The sequence below is a fragment of the Rhipicephalus microplus genome, chromosome 3 (genome assembly GCF_043290135.1).
Source record: "Rhipicephalus microplus isolate Deutch F79 chromosome 3, USDA_Rmic, whole genome shotgun sequence".
NCBI lineage: Eukaryota > Metazoa > Arthropoda > Arachnida > Ixodida > Ixodidae > Rhipicephalus > Rhipicephalus microplus.
In genome coordinates, this window is record NC_134702.1 from 105,331,293 (window position 1) to 105,342,195 (window position 10,903).

A 10,903-nucleotide genomic window follows, 5' to 3' on the forward strand; every position below is an offset into this window, starting at 1 on the left:
CGGAGCGGGGGATTAGCCCGCGAGTGCCTTCGCTGTTTATGCGTGCCGCATGTGATCCTGCAGTTGTTTCGTGCAGCGGAACGAAGGCTAAGCGTCAGTCTTTACCCAATCAGACGACCTAGTGGGAGGCTGTTAAAGAAGCAGATGGGCCTCGGAAGCCTCATTCCAAATGCATAAAACGGGGGCAGTATATTCTTATCAGAATCAACTGCACTGATTCTTCTGAGGAATAATTGAAAAGATGCAAAAGTGATATTCGAAACCTAGTGATATTAGAGAGTGTGTATATTTTTGGACAAAAAAAATTATTTTCGCGCATTCTTCAAAACCAAAATTTTAGAAGTTGAGCAATAAAGTTCGAACTCTTGTTCTCGAGAATAAAAAAAAACAAAGAAGGTAGCACAGTTTTCCTGGATGCATGTAATGAAACCCCTAATGTGTTAAAAAAATTGTTTTTATACGCTGTAAAAAAATACAGCAGTTATTTGATGCGGAGACACTCTAGAAAGCCTCCTAAATTATTTTCAGTTAACAAAGAAAGTGTCAATTTGTGCTTAGAGAATATTTGCCAATTAGGGTACTTCAAGAGACGCTATCTGCACAATAGTGATTTCTTTCTATTCCTGCAAAGATACGTCTTAGTGAACTCTTAGCCTCAGTACGATTTATAACTGAACAATCTGACCAATTTCGTAAGACGTTCAGAGTGTATATCCCTACATATCTCACAATATTATTCATCAACTTTTTTACTGAAAAGCCACAAGATAGAAGAAATGGACTCAGCCATTGCTACACTAGTGCTATTTTAAACGGGTAACTAGAGGTCAGTAGAGTTTCTCACTGTGTGAAAATTTTCTGAAACAATACCGACAAGGCACACGAGTTTCTACGGCAAACGTCGCTGAAGTACCCCAAGCAAGTGAACAGGTGCCCTATGATCATTTCAACAATGTGCAACACTGACACTTGCATATTCCGGCGTGTCATTGGCGGCTTTTAGGCTGTCGCAACTGACTCAGTGTAGCCTTGCAGGTTGCAGTACCTGTCACTTCAAGTAGATTCAGAGATATATAATCTTGAATATAGTGGGGCAAAACAGCAACCACCGCAGGCAATTAAAACGACAATGTAGCGTTTAGTACGGTGGCCAAACTAACTAATGTAATGCCATGTTCATGTGCCAAGCGATCATTCAGGAATTCTTCAGTTAAGCTGTAGCCAATTCGGAAAAATATCAATGCCCACTTAACGCGAAAATTCCTTCAATTTATTATTATGCGTGCTGTCTGCCTTTCGTTTTCGATTTAGAATAGATCACCCCCCCCCCCCTATCTTTGTGTGCATTATGTGGAGCAGCGTATACCATTAATTTCTATGTTCCATGCAAAAAGAAGCAGTGCGTATTTTACCTATTTTATTAGTGGCCGATTTGGTAATCCATTACGACGAAACTGCGCGGACAGCAGGGACAAGGAATGCCGAGGCGTGAGTATGTACTGATTGAAGGGGGGATTTTTTTTTAAAGTTCGCCGTCAAAAACATGTTTTTCGAACAACATAGTCACTTCAAATTCTGCTATCCGTCCGGAGTGCCAGAAAAAGACGTGAGTGGGAACCTTGGTACAATCTTGAATGAGTTTTGCGCTGCTAAAAGTACCACTATGTTCTGAAGCTTGGCATTGCGGGGTCACGAAACAAATAATAGAATTGCTACGTACCGAAACCCTTCTGCCGTCACACTAGAACATCGTTTTTACGCACGCAGTGAATAGTGTTCGCAGTGTGGGGTGATGTGTCGTCAGTTTCGTTGCCATAGTCACATGAAGGCCGCTGAAGCTGACGCTTGCTGATGCCCGTAGCACACTTCACGTATTAACAAATGCGTTCACTCAGGCTGTAACAAGCTTTGAAAATAGCAATTGACCGCGCAGCGCACTGCACAATCACGAATGAAGCAGGCAGAAAACCACATGAACAGCGCTGGCTTATGACTGTTGATTCCCTCAAAGCACCAAGCAAACACCGCACCACCTATGTGCACGAACCACCCAGCATCTTCTCAGTTGCGCAAGTGACACACAAAAAGAACGGACAAACACACAGAAAAAAAGATCAGGCACCAAGCACATCACATGTGCAAAATGGCATGCACGCGTGAAACAAAATGTTACATCCATTACACGACCAGACGATAATCCGCTTTTACTGAAAGCGATTTCACATGCCACTGCTTTGAGAAACATGAGCCAACAGAACAAATTGCTTGTAAATAGAATTATTTCAGTTATCGGTTGGTTCGTCTTAATCTGTTGTGCATCTTTGTTTTCTTTGGTTTCTTGCCGTTGTTGTTGTTTTGTGGCTTCATTAAAGTTCATATTTCCTCGTCATCCGGGACACTCGACGTTTTCGGCCTTTGCAATGTGCTACTGACACAGTTCTTTTTACAAAAATTTCTGGTGTTATGTTGATCGGAGCAATGGTGTTTTATGTCAGTGTCAGTAGAAGCGCCTTGACTTGTGTTGACGCAAATAAGATGACATTTCGTTCTACGCATGTGTTGGATTTCGCGCATGTGGGATGCTTGATGCCTGCATTGTTTTATTGTTTTTTTGCATACGTGTTATTTGTCTTGTGGCAATTGCTCAAAAGCGTTCTCAAAATCCAAGGGGGGGGGGGGGGGGGGGGTCATGCAGACAATTGGCGCATGCGTGTGTTTGCCTTCGTATTGATGTCTTGTTTTGAGAAAATAAGCATATTTGAAGTCGGTGCTATTTTGTGTCTTTTTGTCTCCTTCCTTCATGCTTGCGCACTATGCTACTGCGCAGTGCATACAGCCCTTTCTGAAAAAGTTGATGAAACGGTTCAGATAACTGATTAATACAGGTGGTTAATAAAAGTTCCGCATAGTAACGTGTACTCCAAAAAAAAAGATCATATACATCTGCAGCTAATCGTTTATTTATGTCGATTTATTGCCATGTAGAATTTCATTCACTTCTTTCAATTCCGGCATATGGGCTAATAAGATATTCCTGAACATCGACATAGTGGTCGGAAGCTGTAGTGTAAGAAATAGCCAGAGTTGCTGACTGTCTGGTGGAAGTTTTCCTTTTTTTAGCGCAGACAACATTGACAATACAAACGGCAAACACGTGGCGAATTGCACTAGGATTGATTCAAATATGAATAATAAAAACCTACATTGTTAAAACTATCACATACGAAGCTCTCGTTTTCAAAGGCGTTTGCTTGACACCTGGTTTTGCATGCTAGAAATATATGCGATGCAAGATCATTCTTGCTTAGTGAAACTTGTAAAAGTGATAGAACACGCCTAGTACAAGTTTACATACTGAATAACATGGAGAAGAAGTGCATGTTTGTAAGTGCAGAGCACATTGCAGAGCACGCAGGAAAAACTTTGCAAATGCAGAACACGCAGGAAAAACCACATATAGGTTAGCCAGCTGTAGCATTTTGTACACGCACTCACACCAAAGAAGTTTCTATACTTCCTTTTGTTAATCGAGCTCCTTTATGATGATTTTAACGCAGCTAAACTTTATATAGCATAGCCTTGTGTAGCATATTTAACACAAAAATGGGAAAGGTAACAAGAAAGAGAGAGAGGAGGAAAAGAAGACCAAAAAAAACTAAGAACGCTTCCCAACACTGTATGTTCTTCAGCCTCGGCACTAATAGTGAAGCTGTCTTTTTTGTGACTCACTGAAGTTTGTTACCGCTACCAAAAGTTGGTTAAGCAACAAAAGACCGGCGTACAAAGCCATTCGATGCGTAAGCAGCACGCAAAAAAATTACTAAAACATTGCCTCACTAATTAACGAGTAGCCCTTTTGAAGGCACTCATGAATGCCCGTATACTAACTTAAAATAACCCGTATTTGTTGATCAGTGACACACAAAATGATATAAAATTGGTGGGACGATGAGAACTTTCGTAGTTTTTTGACACTTAAGTTATTGGGCAATTCCTCAGTAACACATATGCTCACCACACGGATTTTTTTTAACAAAGATCCCACAACAAAAGTCAAGAAGGCAAAAAAAAAATAATGCATCATTAAAGAACTCGATTTTTAGTGTATTTATCATTTCAAGTCGTAATTAAAATATTAGGGAGACAAAACTGTTTACGCGCCACGACCTTCTTGATTATCCAAATCGTCACTACATTTCAGTGACTGGCGCAATTTAATTGTAACGCATCCAGAGAAGAAAACATCAAATATGATCCCGGGGCCTTTTAAATGTAGGGTAGAATGTTACAGCACGAGTTCAATCAGGAAACGAACAAAACACTTCACCTCAAGTATACGCCCCAGCTACACATACACCAATCTGTGTCATCGACATTGCACCTCATGGCTCTACACAAAGAAGACCCTAAAAACGGCAGCAATGTTTTATGAATCTACAAACCTAAGAAAGTTCTATCACATTAAGAAACGGCTTTATAACCATAAAAGTTTCAATAAGTCACCAATGAACGTGCCCTGACTTTAATGACGCAAACACCAATGGAGATTGCAATGTTGCCAGGGAATCATCAACGGCGACAAATTGAATCTTCAGCAGCAAGAAGAATCGACGTACTTTAAATGAACGTCTTTACATTTTTAGGCTAGCGCATATGATCGGTACTGACAGTCCACTGTGTCGAAACCTCGTGGACTTTTAGAAACTCTCATGGTTACAAAAATTTTTCTGCAGTTTAGATTGGTGTCTTTCCTAAATAAGTCGGTTTTTTTTTTGTTAAAGCAATGTTCTAGTGAAGTATACTTATGTCCCGCTTTATAGCAGCGTACCATAAGCGTTGACCAGTCGTATGTATGTTGCAGGCTAAATTCAGCAAAGTATAAACTTTGCTGAATTTGATGGCGGACAACAAAAAAAACCGACATTGAAAGCAGAACAGTTGGCGCTTCTCGACGCATACCGATCACTTAACAACACACTTCACGAAATGAAAAGTGCAAAAATGTGGGACTACGTGACGAGGCGCGTTGACTTATACATTCCTCCTATTCGAGCGACTCCAACGCTAGCGCCTAATACATTTCTTCACGCACAATACTCACCAGCACTATTCTGTTTCTTCACTGCTGTGAAAACCGTCTCCCAAATCACCTTCATTGATTCCTTGTGTTCTTTTATTTGCTTAGTGACAGCCCTCGCAATTAGTTGTAACCTTATGACAGTCTACCTGAACATGCGCTTCAGATTTTTGTTCAGGAGGCAAATCCAACCACGTGGATCTCGAGTTTTACTGTTCTTTTTGTCCACATTCCTGGACAAGTCTACGCCTCCGCCGCTAGACAACTGTCGAACATTCCAAGGCTTAGCCATCGCCGTGTGGGTTTTAGCTGTGATGGCTTTGGGTAATTACGTCCAGTCCAGCATTACGGCCATCCGATCTGCCCCGGCGACTGTAAAGGTGATAGACTCCTTTCCGGATTTCTTTCGCCTAATCCATGATGGTGCGTTTACACATTGCTACGAGCAGTATTGGTTCGATGTGCTCATATTGACTTCCAACCCACTATCTGTTGCTTTACATCAACGTATTTTGAAAACGGGAGCAGAAACCTTTGGGAGCATATGTTCAGGAGGAAATGACTTTTCCGAACGCTACCGTAGAACACAGGCCGGAACGCACGTCACCCTTTCTGTGTGCTCTAATGAGGAAGTGGAAGCAGCTTCGCAATGGAAGCTCGTCCCTGGTGACCACTACATGACGTCACTGCAAGTGTTACGAATACACGGCACGAATCCTCTCAGGTAAGAAACCGTGTTTTTTTTTCGCTCATTTTGTTTAGGAACGAAGCTTTTTAGGCTCACACGATGTTCGTTGACGCCGTCGTTGTCGTAACGTCCCGTCGGACGGAAACAAAGATGTTACATATAATGTAAAAAGAGCGTTCATAGCTCACATATGGTTTAAAAATAGACCGCACTCTGTCTATCCATCTGTCTGTCCATCCGTCTGTGCACCTGTCCGTCCATCCGTCCGTCCACTAATCTGTCTACTTGTCTGTCCGTTCGTCCGTGCATTCATCTGTCCATCCGTCAGTTCGTGTTTAGCCAGTCCATTCGTGTAGCCGTCCGTGACGGTCCGTCTATCCACCCATGTGTTCGTCCATTCAGCCGTGTATCTGTCCATGCATCCAGCTCTCCGTCCGTACATACGTCTGTCCTTCCGTGCATCAGTGTAACTTGATAAGACAGATGCTTGGGCTAGTTGGTGATTGGGAATCAACATATTTGCACTGCGCAAGACTACGAGTAGTTACGACGTAACTACAGAAGAAAAGACAAGTAGTTACGTCGTAACTACTCGAGTTACGTGGTAACTACTCTACGAGCAGTTACGTCATAACTACTCGTAGTCTTGTGCAGTGCAAATATGTTGGTGCATCAGTGTTCGTCCATCTCTCCGTCTGTCCACGCTTCCGGCGTCTGTCCATCCGTCGTGCATCTGTTCGTCTTTTATAAAGTCGGTGACTTCAACGTCGACATTATGGGCTTTAAAACCTCGCTTCGCTCCATGTTTTCTATTCTCTTCATGGATCGGCTGCCTATTCTCTTTCACGTTGGCGAATTGATAATGGTGAAGCATGTACGGCGCAGTGTTGTGAGCTTACCTTCACACTTTTACTTTGCATTTTATAGGCGTATTAGTCTAGTAATATTTTGTGACACACTACGTTTCGCCTGTCAAAAAAGAAAGCAGAGGCTTTGGGTTTGATTTTATTAAGTTGGTAGGCAACAGGAGAGAAAGTTGGGCTAGTTGGTACAAATGCATCTCTGAAGCAGCGCTAAAGAGACACTCACTAAGAACACATAAACATACAGCGTATCCAAGGAGTGAATGATAATGAGTGGGGTGAAGCGTCTGTGCGTTCGTCCATGCGTCCGTCCGTGCATTCGCCCGTGCTTCTGACCATTAATCTATGCATCCGTCCATCCATCCGTCTGTCTGTCTGTCTGTCTGTCTGTCTGTCTGTCTGTCTGTCTGTCTGTCCACTCCTAACTCACTTGAGCACGCATCGAACGAACGGACGCTTCGCCCCACTCATCATCATTGACTTCGTGGATATGCTGGCTACGCCGGACACGCAGGTTGACCGATCTGATGATGCTAGTAAAGGTTTTTTTTCCTCCCGCGATGTTGACGCGAGAGATCCTTGGTGATGTAGCTCGGCGGGGATGAAGTATTCGACAGGAAACATTCAATGATTATGAGCAAACTGTATTACATATACATCGAGTAATTACAAGCGGGAAGACTAATTTGCATTTATTAATGGGTGCAACCAAGAGGCCCTTATTCTTCTACACATCAATTGGTGTTAGAGCCCAGGGCACTGCGAAGAAGTACGCAGCACCGAGCCTCGCCATTCTATCACACCATGGTTACAGCACAGACTGCTCCACCACGGCCCGTCGTGCGGTGTTTACGATTAAAGAACGCAAGCGGTGGGAGAGAGAGAATGATACGAGGGACAAAGAGAACAGTATGACCCAGCACGAGTGATGTTGTGCTTTCCCCGCTGCTGACACCGGTCTCTAACTGACCCCTGACCCCCACCCGTGGCTCGTATTCTAAAGTGCATGCGTCTGCCGGCTCGACTCTCTCTTGCGCGCGCAGGCACATTCTCAAGAGCGCCTATAGTTGGTGTGGGAGGGTGTAGTTGATTCTCCGATTTGTATATGGGTCAAGGCCTCAGTTACCGGAGACGAGTTTTCAGTTTATTGGGCCGACACTCAAGAGAACGTGACTTCTCGTTCGTGCCATTCATTCCTGGTCCGAAGACCATGGCGCTCTGCGGCATAACTCAAGCCTGGCCCTACACGTTCACCCTAAGAGTATAACTGACCTCTGGATCCGTTCAGCAGCCTAAACATAACAGGCCGACACATTGGAACTGTAAATCCTGTACGCTTTTACACTCCCCGTTGCAAGAGGATGACGCTTCACGGCATAACTCACGTCCGGCCATACAGTGGTATATAAGGAGCATCGCTCCTAAAACACTGCACTAGCGCTCACTAGCGATTCAAAAACATTGTTTTTCATATCACATTAGGAAAGACTGTATAGGAAAGACTGTATTGCGCGCTGACGTATTTTGTCGGCTGGTGTCCCAAGAGTTCGTCACCATACATGGTTCTGTCCAGATGCCAGCACAGACGTCTCCTGCTTGCCATTGCGGAAGCTGGACTAACCAAACCACACAGAAAGTTCATGCGGCCAACAAGTGTCCCCGAAGACGGCTTGGAGCAAATGACACTTTATTACGTTCCTTATTTGTTTGGCTGTGCAGCAAATTGTGTGGCTCTAGCTTTTGAGTTCCTGTTTCAAACAAGGCTAGTCAAAGCTTGCCAGAGACGTTCAGCACGATTTTGTCGACTACAATGAAAAATGTCTGGCATGTTATTTCTGAATCACGGCTTCACATTTTGTAGTAAAGCGTACTGCTTGCACGCGGTGTGATTCGAGAACAGAAATGCTCTCAAATTTCTGCAGTTGACTTAGCTCTGCCTGTATCAGAGCGAATTTTTAACATAAAGTGATTGTGCGCTCTTATTTTAAAGAAAACGAAGGAAATGGCAGGCACAATCGTTTCGTCACTTACGAAAACGCGGGCAGTATCAAGCCAATAGCAATGTAATAGTGAAATTCCCCGTACACACAAGCAGGAAGGAAGGGAAAATGTGACAAGGGGCTTACTTATCTTGTTTACTGTGTTGTTATAGCACTTATCACCCTAAATCTGACAATAATTTTCCGCGAATACGCAGGGAACCTAAATGGGATGAAGTACTTGGCCGTGAACGCATCTGGGTGTGAGGCACTTTAAATAAAGTTCGCAATTCAAGAACCTTTGAGCAATGATAACTGAATTTTAGTTCACTAGATTAGCACCACGCAGAATGTCCGCATTACCCTAGGCAGTATCAAACCAACAGCAATCTGGTCGGTAATTTCCCATACACACAAGTAGTTGAGTTTTTATGAGTGTTATATTCGGGGTTACTTCCCTTTTTTTGTTACCGTGTTGTTGTAGCACTTATCACCACTAACGCTGACAATAATTCACCAGCAGGTATGCAATGAGCTCACACGAGATAATGGACTTGCCCGTTACTACGAGCTGAACGGTCCAGATAAGTTGTGTATTGAGACAGAAACCACGATTCGGCCGTGTATTTTACAGTTGTATGCAAGTACCTTGACGATCACTTTCGCAATACTTGTAGACACTCACCAAAGCTTGTGCCCCTAAATAAACGTCTCAGATCACTTTGTGATGTTTGAAACATTGTTTTCTGTACATTTCGAGAGTGTTTTCAAAAAGAACGATCACAGAATTTCGTCCACTTGATTAGGACCACGTAGAATATCCGTATAACCCTTTTATGGCGAGTGACTCTGAGCCTATGTGAAGAGTTTCGTAAAAGTCGTAGACAACCGGTAATCACTTGGGTAGGTTACATTGCCATGAGCACTTGTGTTAGATTTTTTCACTTTCATGCGACAAAGCTTCACTCACAGCGCACCATGACGTGTGTTATCACTATAGAGGAGCACGCTGTGCGTCAATAATACTTGATATTTCACCCTCTTTTCTCTTCTGCTAATACTGTTCCTCCCTATAACGTGAGAGTAAGATGGAAGAGAACGAGGACAACATTATTTTCCAAGTTATGTGGGTCCAGGCCTAATCGTGAAATGTGGGGAGCGAAGCTGTCCACCAACGTGCCCGAAGACCTGTCCGCACAGCGATGGGTAGGGCCTCCGATCCGCACAACCCAGATCGGGAAGCTTTGAGCCATTATAACGACACCATCCTCTACAACCAAATTCTCTGAAAAAAAACGACGCCACCCACCCCAATCCGCAGGTGATTACTTCGTGCCAACTCCGAACTCATTCTTTGACCTCCCCGTATGGGTACCCCGTAGGCCGTAGACAGGATAACTGCTGGTCTATAAGGGTAACAAACTGGATGCCCAGAGAAGGGAAGCGGTTTAGGGGAAGACAGAAGGTTAGGTGGGCAGATAAGATTAAGAAGTTTGCGGGTATAAATTGGCAGCAGCAAGCACAGGACCGGGTTAACTGGCGGAACATGGGAGAGGCATTTGTCCTGCAGTGGACGTAGTCAGGATGATGATGATGATGATGATGATGATGTTGATGACGATGGTGGGTACCAGATGATGATGATGGGTACCATAGTGAGTCTACAGCTCACTATGCGGCGAAATAACCGCCCTGTCCTCTATGCCCTGGAACTGCATTGAAGACCAACCCTCACCCAATTTCAAAGTCACTCTCACTTGTAGCGTGGAAAAAAATGCCCTCGTCCAACAACCCGGTGGTCCAACTTCTGGCTATAGAGCCGGGGAGAAGGCTGACCGGCGGGGCGTGTTAGACTACCTTCCCTTGTAGATGACTGAACGTTTACGGGATAGTGAAGTTATTCTGACAGCGAAGCTTTATCAAGCCGAGGCCTCCAGACAGGGGTTCGTCGTAGATCAGAAACGGGTAGGTGTCACTATTCACGACTCCCACAACTCTCCACTATGCCCACTACTGGCACTCCTACCGCTTCACCTACCTGCATCATTCCACTACATTTCCCTTTCATTCCCACTTAATTCAAAGTACACTTTATTCCCCTTCATTTCACTTCATTAAACCAGCTAAAATGATTAGCAAAACAAAGACCAATTTGTAAGCAAACAGCTTCGCTGTTTCAAAAGTATTTTACGAGCTACACACTGCTGGTTCAACTTTTTATCGGCAATCAGCATCCGCGTGGAAGAAGAGATTTAGCACAGTTCAGTCGTATCGAGCAAAGAGTTGTTTATCCCAT